Below are 13,403 nucleotides of genomic sequence, written 5' to 3' on the forward strand. Positions count from 1 at the left end.
GTTCCTTTCGCTTTGAAATGAGGGGATATCGAGTCGTTTTGTGGGATATTCGTTTTTGATTTGGGAGCATGTGGTCACCCCGTGTCCTACTACTCCCTCAGCCCGAAGTCTGGAAGTCGATAACTTATATTTCTGCATATTCCAACACATAAAATACAATTCTTGTTGTGTATATACTTATTTATTTGAACAAAATTAAAAGCAATAAATAAATAAATAAATGCAGAAAATGAAATAATTACAAGTTTCAGGTCTACAGTGGAAATGGTAAACATGTCCTCGTCAGTATAGCTATTTACAGCCAATTGCCTGTCCAATCGCCAGCGGGCTGATTAACCTCTGATGTGATTGGTTCCCTGACCGTTAATCACTCTGCCGTCTGGGTTGAAACAGTTCTACGTAAATTAAAAACAAAACAAAGCAAAACAATCAATCACAAAACAAAACAAAACAAAATAAGGGAAATTCTTTTTACAAACTGAATTCATGTTTATATCTTCATTTGGTTACAAGACGAACTGTCTTGGCATAATTTTTCTGTACATTGTTCATCTGAGAGATGAGCTCTGAACAGAGATATTTTATGAGGTGACTCGTATAAAATGTCTGCTGCTGACGACACAATAAAACATCCATTGGTAAAAGTAATAATACTCTGAGTAGTTTTTAAGAAGAATGCTTTGAACTGTTAAGTATTTTTCTGACACCAGAACTTTTACTTGTAACTGAGTACAAGTTTTCAGAACTCTTTCCACCTCTGGAAATTTCTCAGGATAAATGTCTTTTTTTCTCCATCGTCAGTAGGTGGGCATTGGCCAGAAGATCGAACTCTGAACTGTTTTAATGCTGCAATGCATGTGATTCGGGCCTGTGTGAGAGAAAACTGTGATTTCTCCCAGACTGCCAGGGACAGAGGCCATTGATTGAGTTACTCACAGGTTTATGGGGGAAAAAAAAGGGATGATTAGTCAGGGTCAAAGAGAAAAGACATCCTGTATTTTCATGGCAGTCCAATTTTTTTGCAAAATGTTAAACCACACATAGCCTCTGCTTTATATGCTAATGTGTTTTTTTTTTCTCTCTCTCTCTTGAGTGTTTGTTTTGTTATAAAGTCCTGTACAGGCGCTCGCCGTTCAGGTCCACAACCCCGATCTTCACTGACAGCTGTACTGCACCAGCCAGGGAAGCTCTACAGCAGCGGGACGTACGGTACAGACACACATACACACTAGAGAGAAGAGGCTCAGATTTTAGGGAGAAAATTGGTTTTTCTGTGACAATGATGATACAATATGACAATAATCTGGTGATTGCTCTTCTACTGAGACCTTCTATATACATCCTTTATTAGAAAAAAAGGAAAACAAAAAACAGGTGCTTCCAGAGACAACAGCTCGAGGTAAAAATGATGGGCGCTCAGGAATTAAACAGTCGCAGTCAAGGCTCTTTTGTAGAATTCTGAACTCCTCAACAGTGACCTGTTCTGTTAGCCTCAAGTCTATTTGGAGACTATTCCACGAAGAGGGGCCGGCGTATTTACAGGCCATTTTACCCAGTTCTCCTCTGACTCTGGGAACAGACTTTTTTCTAAAATCCTGGGAGCGCAGTCCAAAGCTATTTCTTGACCTGATCAAATATGTGGTCAAGTAAGACGGAAGCTGCCCGAGAATAGATTGATAAACAAAGAGCTACAGTGAGATTGTCAAGGACAGACACGGCGGCACGGTTTGCAGCAGCAAACAGCGGACAGTGATGGACTCTGTCAGCACAGCCAGTGATGAACCGAAGAGTGCGGAGATAAGCCGAATCCAGTTTCTTTCGTTCGGTTTACTCCCATGGCCCTTTTGGATTTTTTCAACGGTCGCTGCGTCACAATTGGGGACAAACACTAAACTCTTGACAAAACCAGTAATTGATGAAAAGGTGTTTGGGGAACTTCACTTGAGGAGGAGACACTTAAACTAACTCACAACACCAAAGTAATATTTTGTTGAACTGTTTCTGGTCAAGCCAGTAGAGAGACAAGATGCTGTTCAGTCACGAATCAAAACAAATCCGCAGGTGTTGCTATTTTGTTTTAATAAAGGTACCGGATATGTGCTGACTCACAAAGCTGATGAGGAGGGTCATTGGTTGGCAGCTGTTCTGAATATTGGAGGTTGTTGTATTATTCTAATGAATGTTTATGGCTATAATAACACCGGTCAGAACAGACCATTACATTTAGAGGTCTCTGAGATTATTGAACAATATAAAAACTGTTACAACACTAATCTAATTTTGCTCAGCGGTGATCTTAATATTGCATCTGATGATTGGCTGCATCGACGTCCCTCAATATTGGCAGATCATAATTTCAATACATTATTTCTTGCATTTTGCAGTACCCACTCTCTAATTAACACATGGAAAAGCAAAAATGTAATGGTTATAGTGCTCATGGATAAATAAAACCCAGTGGAAGTTGTATGTTGAGAATTGATTTATGGTTGTCTAAAATGGATATTGCTTATTATGTCCCAAATGTTTCTTTGTTAACAGATCACTGCTCATTATATCTGGAATTAAAAACAAAAACAAATCCTGATAAAAGGAATTTTAATTGTAAATGTAATGCAGACCTCATAAAAATCTGAATATTATTGTAAAAAAAAAAAAAAAGAAGCAAGAATTACTACTACGACTAGAGATTAAATTTGACTCAACTATTGGGAGTTCCAGCAACAGATGGGAATTTTTAAATGCAAAGTTCAGCAACCCTCTATCAAATTTGGTAAACAAAGAAGCAAAGACATATGAGAGCAAGAACTTTTTGAAGTTCAAAGAAAGATCGAGGGAAAAATGGACTGAAGAGGGGGAAAATACTGCTTCTTTCTGTGCACGAGAAGAATTGATTGATTGATTGATAGAACTTTATTGATCCCCCATAGGAGAAATTCAGGAGACCGGGCAGCAGAAAAAAAACAAACATTCAACAAAAACACACACAGTAAAAATTAATAAATAAATAGGTAAAGATAAAAGATACGACGAATCCAGACATTAACAGTACTTGTACATAGTAATAAATAGAAGTAAAAGTGCCAAAAAAAGTGCAAAATGAGCAAGTTCAGTTCAGACATTCTCAAAAGCAGACAAGACAGGAAAGCCATTAATTTTCTCATGATATGTAACTCAGAGTGTACAGATCATGAACTGATATCTGAAGAAGAACAGAGATTCTATTCAGATGTTTACACCTCTTCACATTCCAGAGGAAATCCCACTGTTCCACTGAGAATATAAACACCCACCTTCCTCCTCTGACTTTGTCGAGATGTGTGATTCTGAAACTGAAATGTGGGAACTGGACAAGGCAATAAAAAATATGTGCCTGGGAAAAGCTCCAGGACAGAGTGGGTCAACCACACATTTTTAAATTTTTTTTGGCAAGATATTAAAGAATTATTATTTTAAACCATTTAGGAATGATAATGCCCACAATGAAAAAAGGATTAATAACTGTCATCCAGGACAAGAAAGTGATAGATAATCTAAGAGAATAATGTTAATTCATTTTGATTATAAGTTATAATACACCATTTATAATGAATAAATTATAAACCATTTGCTCATATTTTTGCTAACAGACTCCAAGAAGGTTTGCCGCATGTTATTAGTGAATCTCAGTCTGGCTTCCTCTAAGGGCCGTCGATTCAAAACAACATTAGATGAGTACTGGACTTATTCTGTTACTGTTGGCCCTGACTGAAACACCACTGCACGCCTCTAATCGTAAGCCAACTGGCGGACAACACCACTCTCTTCTCAGAAAATGCAGCGCAGACACCACAAGCTCCAAAAGTTATATGTTTTCTCTAAGACTTCAGGAGTCCAGCTTCATTTGAAGTGTGAATTTATGTCAATCCATGGTCACCCCCTGCAGTCTATTCAAGGTATTGCAATCAAACAGGACGTTCAATACCTGGGTAAGACCCAAATAGAGGCTTCTATTGTTATGATTAAGGTAACTTTAATGTACATGCTGACAATGCCTGAATTGCCCACCCTCTCTATAGATGGACACTTTTTTCTAAAATAAAAAGTAACAATAAATTTATAAGATCTACTCACACCAAAGACTCTTTTCTTTTCTCTCTCAAAAGAAAGCATATTTTAAAGGAATACTTCACCTCCACCTTCACCTTCACCATTATATTAGCCACTGCAGAGATTTTTGTAACCACTTTTTAAATGTTCAGTTTTTTCTTTTAATCAATTTCTGGCTGTATTGTTGGTATTTTTTCCCTGTTCTTTGACTGGATTATTGTACAGAATGGGAACAGCTGTAGTCACATAGTGGCAATAGTATACTCTTTTGGTCTTGTGGTTAGTTTTCAAAATTAACATAAAAAGGCATGATGCTGTTTTTATAACTGAAACTTTTTGTCATCGTGTGATTCACCTGTTGTCTATATCTGCCTCTCCTCATGTTCTGCCAGCCAATCACCTTCATGGTGTTCTCATCGCCCTCATGCGCTGCACCTGTGCCTCCCCTGCTTAAGCCCTGCTCTCCTTGTGTGTGATTGCTGGATCCTTGTAGGTTTGTCAGTGCATCTGTTCCCGGTTTCTCTCAAGCTTCAGCTCAGCCCTGTTTCCGCTTGTCATCTATGTCTGTCCAGCTTCTCGTGCCATCCTCAAGTCAATAAAGAGTTGCAATTCACCCTGTGCAGCCTGCACCCTGACAGTTACTTAGGGCCGTTTCATATCAGCCCTGTAAAATCTGGATTTTAGACCAAATCAGGACTTTCTGGGAAAATCCTCATCATTTATGCATGTTTGAACGCTCCCCTGAACTCAGATCCAGATCTTTCGGGTGAACCCTGGAGCCCCAGGACCGGCCGATCTCGATGCGGACTTACGGACTACACAGCTAGAGTGAGAGAACATCATGTGGAGCACTGTGCATTTGAATAGTAGAATTAACCAACACCAACACCAACACCGCGAGTCAAGGGAAGCAGATGCACAAAAAAAGAGTTAGAAACTGTCTTTTGGGCAGACATGGAGTAGTTAGAAAGTGCTGGCGCTTATTGATAGATGGTTTAAAGACTATAAATCACAATGTTTGTGGTTAGCCATTAGCTGCTAACTGCAGCTAGAGCGGGACTTACAGTTTAATTTTTTTTTTTAATTTAACCTTTATTTATAGGTTATCCCGTTGAGACCCAGGGTCTCATTTACCAAAGAGCCCTGTGAAGTTTCGGTCCGCACCAATCAGATCAGCCGGATTTGTTCTCTGTCTGGTCAGTGTTCCTGTGGTCAGTGCGTGGCTGACAGCGCCCCCAACACGCAGCTGCTGTAATTGCATGACATTGTCCATGCAATTGGTCCGTCAATAGTCTGTGGCGTCAATATCGTGGCAAAATTTCGCGTGCATAAAAATCATGATCGCGCGCAGTTTAACCACTCTCTGTGCGCGATGCCTCTTTGGTCACTTTCTGCGCACGCGTTGACATGTCTGTGCTGTCTGCTCATGCGGTGATATTGAGTTTTGGCACTCTGGAGGCGGGCTTTGTGTTGACGCTCTGCAATACCCCCACTCCTTTCTGATTGGTCACTCTAAACGTCTACTGTCTTCAAATGGGTCTAATACTTTTGAATACTTTTGAATACTTTTACAAAGAGTGGTTGAACTGATTATGACTTTTATGCACACGGAATTTTGGCACCATATTGACGCCATAATGGTCCACTCTCAGAAGTGCAGTGTGCAGCAAGCCAAACCAAATGAAGGTGTGATAATTCTTGCCCACCCACCACCTAGACCAGGAGCGCCGATTCCCAGAGTGTCCTGGTATGAGAGCAGCCTTAACCAACATAAAAGCTGATCAACAGGCACAAGATATCAAGATCCCTGAGATCATCTTCCCTCGCTAACCGCTTCACAATACATAATGACACAACAACACCAGCAGAGACAATAGAGAGATTTTTGACCAAGGAGCAACAGCAAAAGCATATATTAGCCCATGCACCAGCAGCACCAATCGGATCCAGAGGGAGTGAAAAAACCAAATGTAGCACTCACCACTTGTAGATGAAATCCGTCCTATGCTCCTTCTTGATTCATCGCTCTATGACGTCCTCGTAAAATCCCACACAACGTCTTGTTTTTAGTTAGCTTTTAGCATTTTCGGACATTCATCTGCTTAAAATTTCAATTTTTTTCAGCAAACTTATGCTTGAAACAGGCTCCCAAAGCCGGTCCACAATTGTATCAGTCAGTCAATCATCCTCCATCACATTTGCAGAATAACAGACAGTGCATCAACGTCATCACTCAGCTGCCCGTGAGCCAATCAGTGAAGCTCATCTGAAAGGCCCTGCCTCAGGCAGCAGTCGAAGCTCTGCTGCCATCAGGCAGTAAATATTGAAATAATCTTTTGTGGTTTAAGCTATTTTAAGTGTCATCTGTTCCTCATTTTAACAGCTTGACATTTATCAGCTTTCATCATCACTATTTACTGAATTTATTATTTATTTATTACAGCTTATATATTTTAAATATATTAAAAAAAAAAAGTGAGTCTGGCTAATGACGATGTCCGCTCTGGTGTTATATATAGCTCTATTGGAGTTTCTAATGCTGGTCTCGGAGGGGTCTTTCAGATGAACTTCACCCATTGGTCCATGGGCAGGTGTGTGATGACGCTGACGCACTCAATAATGGCAATTATTTCAGAATGTGTACCGGTATGTGTTGCAGGGCATTGTAGGGGGTTATTTTGGGACTGCTGGCTCTGACTGAAACACCACCACATGCTACTGCCTATAATGGTATGATTGTACTACCCCTGAATTACAGCAATGTGAAACTCAGTTTCATAATGGAAGAGAAACTGGAATATAAGATAAATAACTTGACATTAATTCACTGACACCCATGAGGTCAAAGAAGGCCCTATCGCTGTATGAGAGCTGGTTGACTTTTGCATTTGACTGATCTCTTGTTATGTTTTCTTTTGTTGTTCTATTCCATCTTACGTTTGGATTTGTGATGTACTATGCTCGGTTCTCAAGCAATGGCTTTTGTAATTGCATACGAATGTGTTTATTTTTACACTTTGCAATAAAAGTCCATTGGACACTGAGACCACCATTATTCAGTCACACACTGCATTCACCATTTTGCCCCATTTCAAGATGGCGGCGCCCGTGTCCGATTTTTTATTCAATTATTCAACACAATACAAAGTCACAGACGAAGCAGTGGGAAGAAAACATAAACACTAAAGAAAAGGAGCAGAAGAAAAGCTAAACAAAATTAAAAAATATGTATGTATGTACAAACCATATTCCACACATGCACATGCAAGTCTTTCCAGCCTTCTTATTTTTGCAGGCACTACTGCAGGCACTTTTAAGTACAGTTTACGTTCCCTGAAAAAAGAGGTTTATGATTCATAAATTTACACTTAAGAAAGTCAAACTTTTCTAAAACAAGCAGTAAATTTATAACATGGACTTTTCCGTCATCATTTCTGTTTGTATAAACAAAGAAACTAAAAATAACACGGTTAAATAAACTTTGATATGTCCAACCACAGATTAGTAGTGAAGTTACAATTTCAAGAAAAGATGGGACACTATTTCAGGATGAACTGAACAGAATGAACAGTTGATGTCAATTTTGTCTTGAAATTTTCTCATGAAATGCTTTACTGGATATATTTGTGTAAAATTTTGAAGGAAATCACTTTTATCTTGTTAGTAATGAAATACTAATGGGGCAGCAACCACACTCTGGACCAGGGAATAGTTGTATGATGGGAATTGCAGTAAGAAATAACATATAGTTTTTGGACAAACTCGTTCTGAAACAATCACCGAATGGATCGATTACTGTTCTTACGTAAGGGTAAGAAATAAATTACCACAAAAGGAGCATTAAAGGATAAGTACGGTTTAAACAGCTTTCACATTGTTTATAGAATGAAGTAGAATAACATACTCACCCAGAAGGCTTTTCTGATCTGAACAGTGCTTCGGGAGAAATTTAGATCCAAAATCAAGCGGCGCACATCCATATGCGGCTAGCAGACGGGGCATGGGTAACGCCGCTCCTAAACTCCTACTGGAGGCTACACAGCAACTTTCCTCTTCCAGTTTAGTGCAAAATGGACGAATATCTGTCATGGAGGGGTGGCGTGAGCGGACCATGATGAAATATTGGTGAAACTAATGAGTTTTTGGACGATTAAAGCCGTTTCAAGAGCGGCGTTACCCATGCCCCGTCTGCTAACCGCATACGGATGTGCGCCGCTCGATTTTGGATTTAAATTTCTCCCGAAGCACTGTTCAGATGAGGAAAGTATTCGGGGTGAGTATATTGTTCTACTTCATTCTATAAACAACGTGAAAGCTATTTAAACCGTACTTATCCTTTAACCGAATTCATAGCATTTACTTCACTAACAGAAACACCCTGACACAAAAAAATGAAACCATCTGGAATACATCCAACAACCTGAGCATATCCATCTGATGAAACAAGAAAGTTCAATTTATAGCAGAATTTATTGTAACCCATAAAGTGACCATCAGAAGTAAACAGCTGACTTAGCAAATATTTTGATCAAACCAGTTTTCTATGAAAAGAGTCTCATTTTATCAGTTTATCACATTTAGATTTGTACAGAGAGGAGTAATAATTATGACAGAAAGTAGAAATATTCTCCTTATAGTCTGTAACATTTCCATCAGTCATAACTGGAGAATAGAATGATGTCTGGCTTGTATATCTGTTCTCCTTGTTCCACCCATTTCTGTCTTAAGCTTATAAAAGCTCCTTCTGCCTTTAATTTATATATGTCCTCTATTTTTTTTAACCACAGTGAATATCAATCTTTATCCTTCAATTATGTTTTCAGGTGGAATATTACAGAGAGATGATACTTCTGAAGCTACTGTTTCCTCCACAGTTAGCCTTGATTTTGCTTACTGCCATACTTTGTCATGACTTTACCAATTAAAATATGCACTTAAAATTGTGTTAATGTAGACAAAAATCACTGAGTGTCATGATACTGAGTTCCTTCCTTCTTCCACAAACGTGGCCTTAGTATAGGATAGGAAACAGTGAACAATGAGGAACAAGTACATATAGGTTTACTGAATGATGGCTATAACCTTTGTGGGCCTTGTGCACGGATATAATTTTCCCTTTGAGGATTGCAGAATGAAAACAAATTTTCCTATTAATTAAGAGACAGTCATAATGTTTGAGTGTCAGACATCTGTTTTTTATGCATAAGCTCACTTGATTGAGACGCACGTATACAAACATGAACAAATCTGCAGCTCTGGAATCAAGATGTGTGCAAAGTCATACAGCCAATAATACTGCTTATGTACTGCAGCTTGTGTTTGCGTTTGATGTTGTACTCAGGCAGAACATCTGCAGTAAACTCCACCTACGCTATTTCCCCTGAATGTAGTGACGTCAGCAGCTGGACTGCATCCAGATCTGTTAGATAATCTGCGGGATGTTGACTGAAAACAGTGTACTGCTGGAATAACTGCCGCAATTCATATGAGATTATGTGGTAACACCACATGGAAACTAACAGCCAAAAAAAAAAAAAAAAGAAACCTCTTAAATGTCATAATTTATAGAAGTATGTCTGCATTTTCTTGTCAAAAAAAAAAAAAAGAAAAACTGAAAATCTTCCTCTCCTTCCCTCCACACACTTGGCTGTTTTCCCCAGTCTTCCAATGAGTTGAAAACATGACGAAGTACAGAGCAGGATGATCACAACAATGAATGGGTAGAGATGAAGATCAACGCAGGTCAGAACAAAGCCTCGTTGTAATTAACACTGATTATGCACAGTATTCAGCTGAGATAATAGAAGCCGGGAAATGACCACATGGTTCTAACACAAGAATACCCTGAAGATTATTACTCCACTAAATGTCAGATGAATCTTTAATCTCCGAAATGACTGGCTGCATGCTGCATACTAATTAATTTACTCTCCGAGGAAATTTAATGCAAAAGCAGAGACGTATTAGCATGATGAAAACTTACTGAAGTGTTATTGTGCGTTCACACCGGACGCGTTGCAAGCTTCACGGGCGTCACTGACGCCTCAAAGTTGACGCATGTAAAGTGTGGAATTCGACACGTGTTCATCTACACACAACGCTTGCAACGCGCGCGATGCGCGGCAGCTCATTGGCGGGAGTGGGAGGAGCTTTTGTGTCCTGTCTTCATGTTGACAATGGCGGATCCCATCGAGACACTGACTTGGCTTTATTTAATAAAGAAAGCCAGAAAACGGCGTCATGTGAGTGTGTTTGGGTTAGGGTTGACTGTGTGTGTATGTGTGTGTGTGTGTGTGTGTGTGTGTGTGTGTGTGTTCTTGTATTTCTATCCTTGTCGGGGCCAAATGTCCCCACAAGGATAGCAAAACGTGGAACGACGTGCCTTGTGGGGACCTTTTTCCGGTCCTAAGTAGGAGAAACAGTGTTTCCTTGACCATGTTGTTGTTACTGAAAAAAGTAAAAGTGCAAAAACATTTCTTTAGGGTTAGGCTTTGTTGTGGTGTGGGTTAGGGTTAGGGTAAGGGTCAGGGTTAGGGGCTAGACATGAATGGGAGTCAATGGAAGGTCCCCACAAGGATAGAAATACAAGACTGTGTGTGTGTGTGTGTGTGTGTGTGTGTGTGTGTGTGTGTGTGTGTGTGTGTGTGTGTGTGTGTTTGTGTTTGTGTTTGTGTGTGCGCGCACGTGCTTGTTAGCGTGTGCGTGAGAGTGTGTGAGTGTGTTGGAATGTGAGTATGTGTGTGCGTTTGGTTTAGGGATGAGTGGTTGTGTGTGTGTGTGCGTGTGTGCATGTGTGTGTGTCAGTATGAGTGATTGGGTATGAGTGTTGGGTTGGGGCGGGGGGGAGTGAGGCGGGAGAGGACAGGGGGTGGGAGGGGTGGGCCGGGTGGTGGACGGGGGGGTGGGTTCCGGGTGGGGGTCGTGGGGGTGGGGGGGGGGGGGGGGGGGGGGTGGGGGGGGGGGGGGGGGGGGGTGGGGGGGGGGGGGGGTGATTGTCGTCGGGTGTGCTTAGGCCGGAGGGCTGGGGGGTGTACTGGCCTGGGGTGGGTAGCCGCCTGTGTGGGCTGGTTCTCCCAGGTGGGTCATGGCCCTCCGCCTGGGTGGGGGGTTGGCTCTTGGGCCTTGGGCTCTCGGCCCTGCCCGCCCCGGGCGTCCGGCGCCCGGGTGGACCGGCTCCTGCCGGTCGTGTGCGCCACGGGGCCCGGGCCCCGGGCCCGGGGCTGCCAGGTCCCCAGCCGGGGCTTTCCTCTGCCCCGTTTCTGGACTGGAGCGGGGGGCGTCTGCCTGGGGGGCGGCTTGGATCTGGCTCTGTGATGACCGCCGGCTGTCTGGGCTCTGAGGGCCTCTCTGGCCTGCTTCTGGCCTTCTCAGGGGTCAGAGGTCATATATGCATGATCACTATCACCATCACTATCACTATCATATTTTCATGATCACGCTGATCTTTAATCACTCTTTACATACTCGGTTACCTTGTCTTCTTGTGGTGGTTAGACTAATGGTGATTTGTAGTAGACCTCTCTTGATGCACGCCCCGAGTTTACTACTAGTTACTACTAGCTATATTCAAAAAAAAAAAAAAAAGGGTTTGTGGTATCCTTGCATTTCCTTCCTCCCCTACACCTCCTTTTATTTTTGTGGCCTGGTCTGTTCACTAATATGGTTCGGAAAAAGAAAAAAAAAATGTATGTATGGTTCTGTAATTTTCTGTGTTGGTTGTCGGCTCTGTTTTGGTGTTGTCTGGATTGGGGGTTTGGGATTGTTCTTGGTTGCGTGTGGTGCGTCGACAACACTGTTTTGTGTTGTGACTTTGTACATAGGTTGTGCCCCCCCCCCCCCCCCCCCCCCCCCCGTTCTCCCTCTCTTTATCTTTCTCTCTTTCTGTCCCTGTTCTCTGAGCGTTTCCGTCCCGGTCCTGTCCGGCAGCCATGCCGGATGCCAGCTTTAAATAAAGGCAGCAGCAGGAGGAGACTCAGTCTCGTCCTGCTGCTAACATTAAAATCTGTTCGGATAATAAAAGGCTACTGTCCAGATTTCGACCAACTACCTTCTGTAATTAGCAGAATGCCCTCTGGAAGGGCTGCCAAGAATGCACGGCGGAAGTAACTCGCAGATCAACACTTTATTTTCACACATGCATCTGATGATCTTGCAGGTTGCAAACCTGAAACAAACCCCACAATTCCACATCAGTCATGAAATATTGTGCCCCATTATGCCATGATTGTTCTTAACTTTTAACTCACCGACACCGTGTACACTCTTGAATGAAAACCTCCCAATGAACGCACCACAAACCACGCCCCCTTACGGCAAGCTTATATACACAAATCCCTCCCACACGCATCAACCACCCGCACGTGTGAGCAAATAATGAAGAATAATCAAACACAAATATGCATCCTTCTTATAAAGCTAACAAAAATATTTCTATCTCTTCCCTCACTGGAAAGTTATACACCTCCCACCTGGTCCACTGATTTCTCAAATCCAAGAGGACCACTACAATCTCTTAAACAAACTAAACTATAAATGAGATTCAACAATAACTTTGAGGACATAACCAAATGCCCATAATCAAATACCCATAACAAACACACTGTCTTGTAATGTTTTAATGTCCTCCACCGAAACACACCACCAGCCTCTCAGAAGGATGGTGGTGGGGGGGTCTTGATCCACAACCGAAACACACCATGGCGGGGAATCCTCTACCGAAACACACCATGGTGGGGAAGGTCTTGATCCATTACCGAAACACACCATGGTGGGGAATCCTTTACCGAAACACACCATGGTGGGGAGGTCTTTTATTGCTCCTCCACTGGTAACAAAACTACCAGCCTCCTAACGTCCCTGTGTAGGATGGTAGATGGGCATTGTCCGACTGCCCGGCTCCTCTTGGACCGGCCACAGAAGACGGGAAGGGTTTGACATGTCTTCACTTTAACATCCCGCACAACACCTTTGTTGTCTGGACATGCCCCCACAACTCGACCCAGTCTGAACCGACCCCTGAGTGCGTTTTGGTCAGCCAACCACACCAGATCCCCGATCTTGACGTTCCGAGCAGGTGCATGCCACTTTTGACGGACAAACAGTCCAGGGCCTGCCAGCTGGATCCATCGCCTCCAGAACTTGTCTACCTCAATCTGGATGGCCCTCAGACGCACGACAGGGTAGGCTGGATACTCGAATCCACGAGTATCTCCACTGGGCCCAGCACGACCAAGTAGCAAAGAGTTGGGAGTGATGACTTCCACGGCCCCATCTTGCACCTGGGCCCTAGCGCCAATAGGTCTTTCGTTTGACAG

This window comes from Salarias fasciatus, chromosome 19 (genome assembly GCF_902148845.1).
Source record: "Salarias fasciatus chromosome 19, fSalaFa1.1, whole genome shotgun sequence".
NCBI classification, from domain to species: domain Eukaryota; kingdom Metazoa; phylum Chordata; class Actinopteri; order Blenniiformes; family Blenniidae; genus Salarias; species Salarias fasciatus.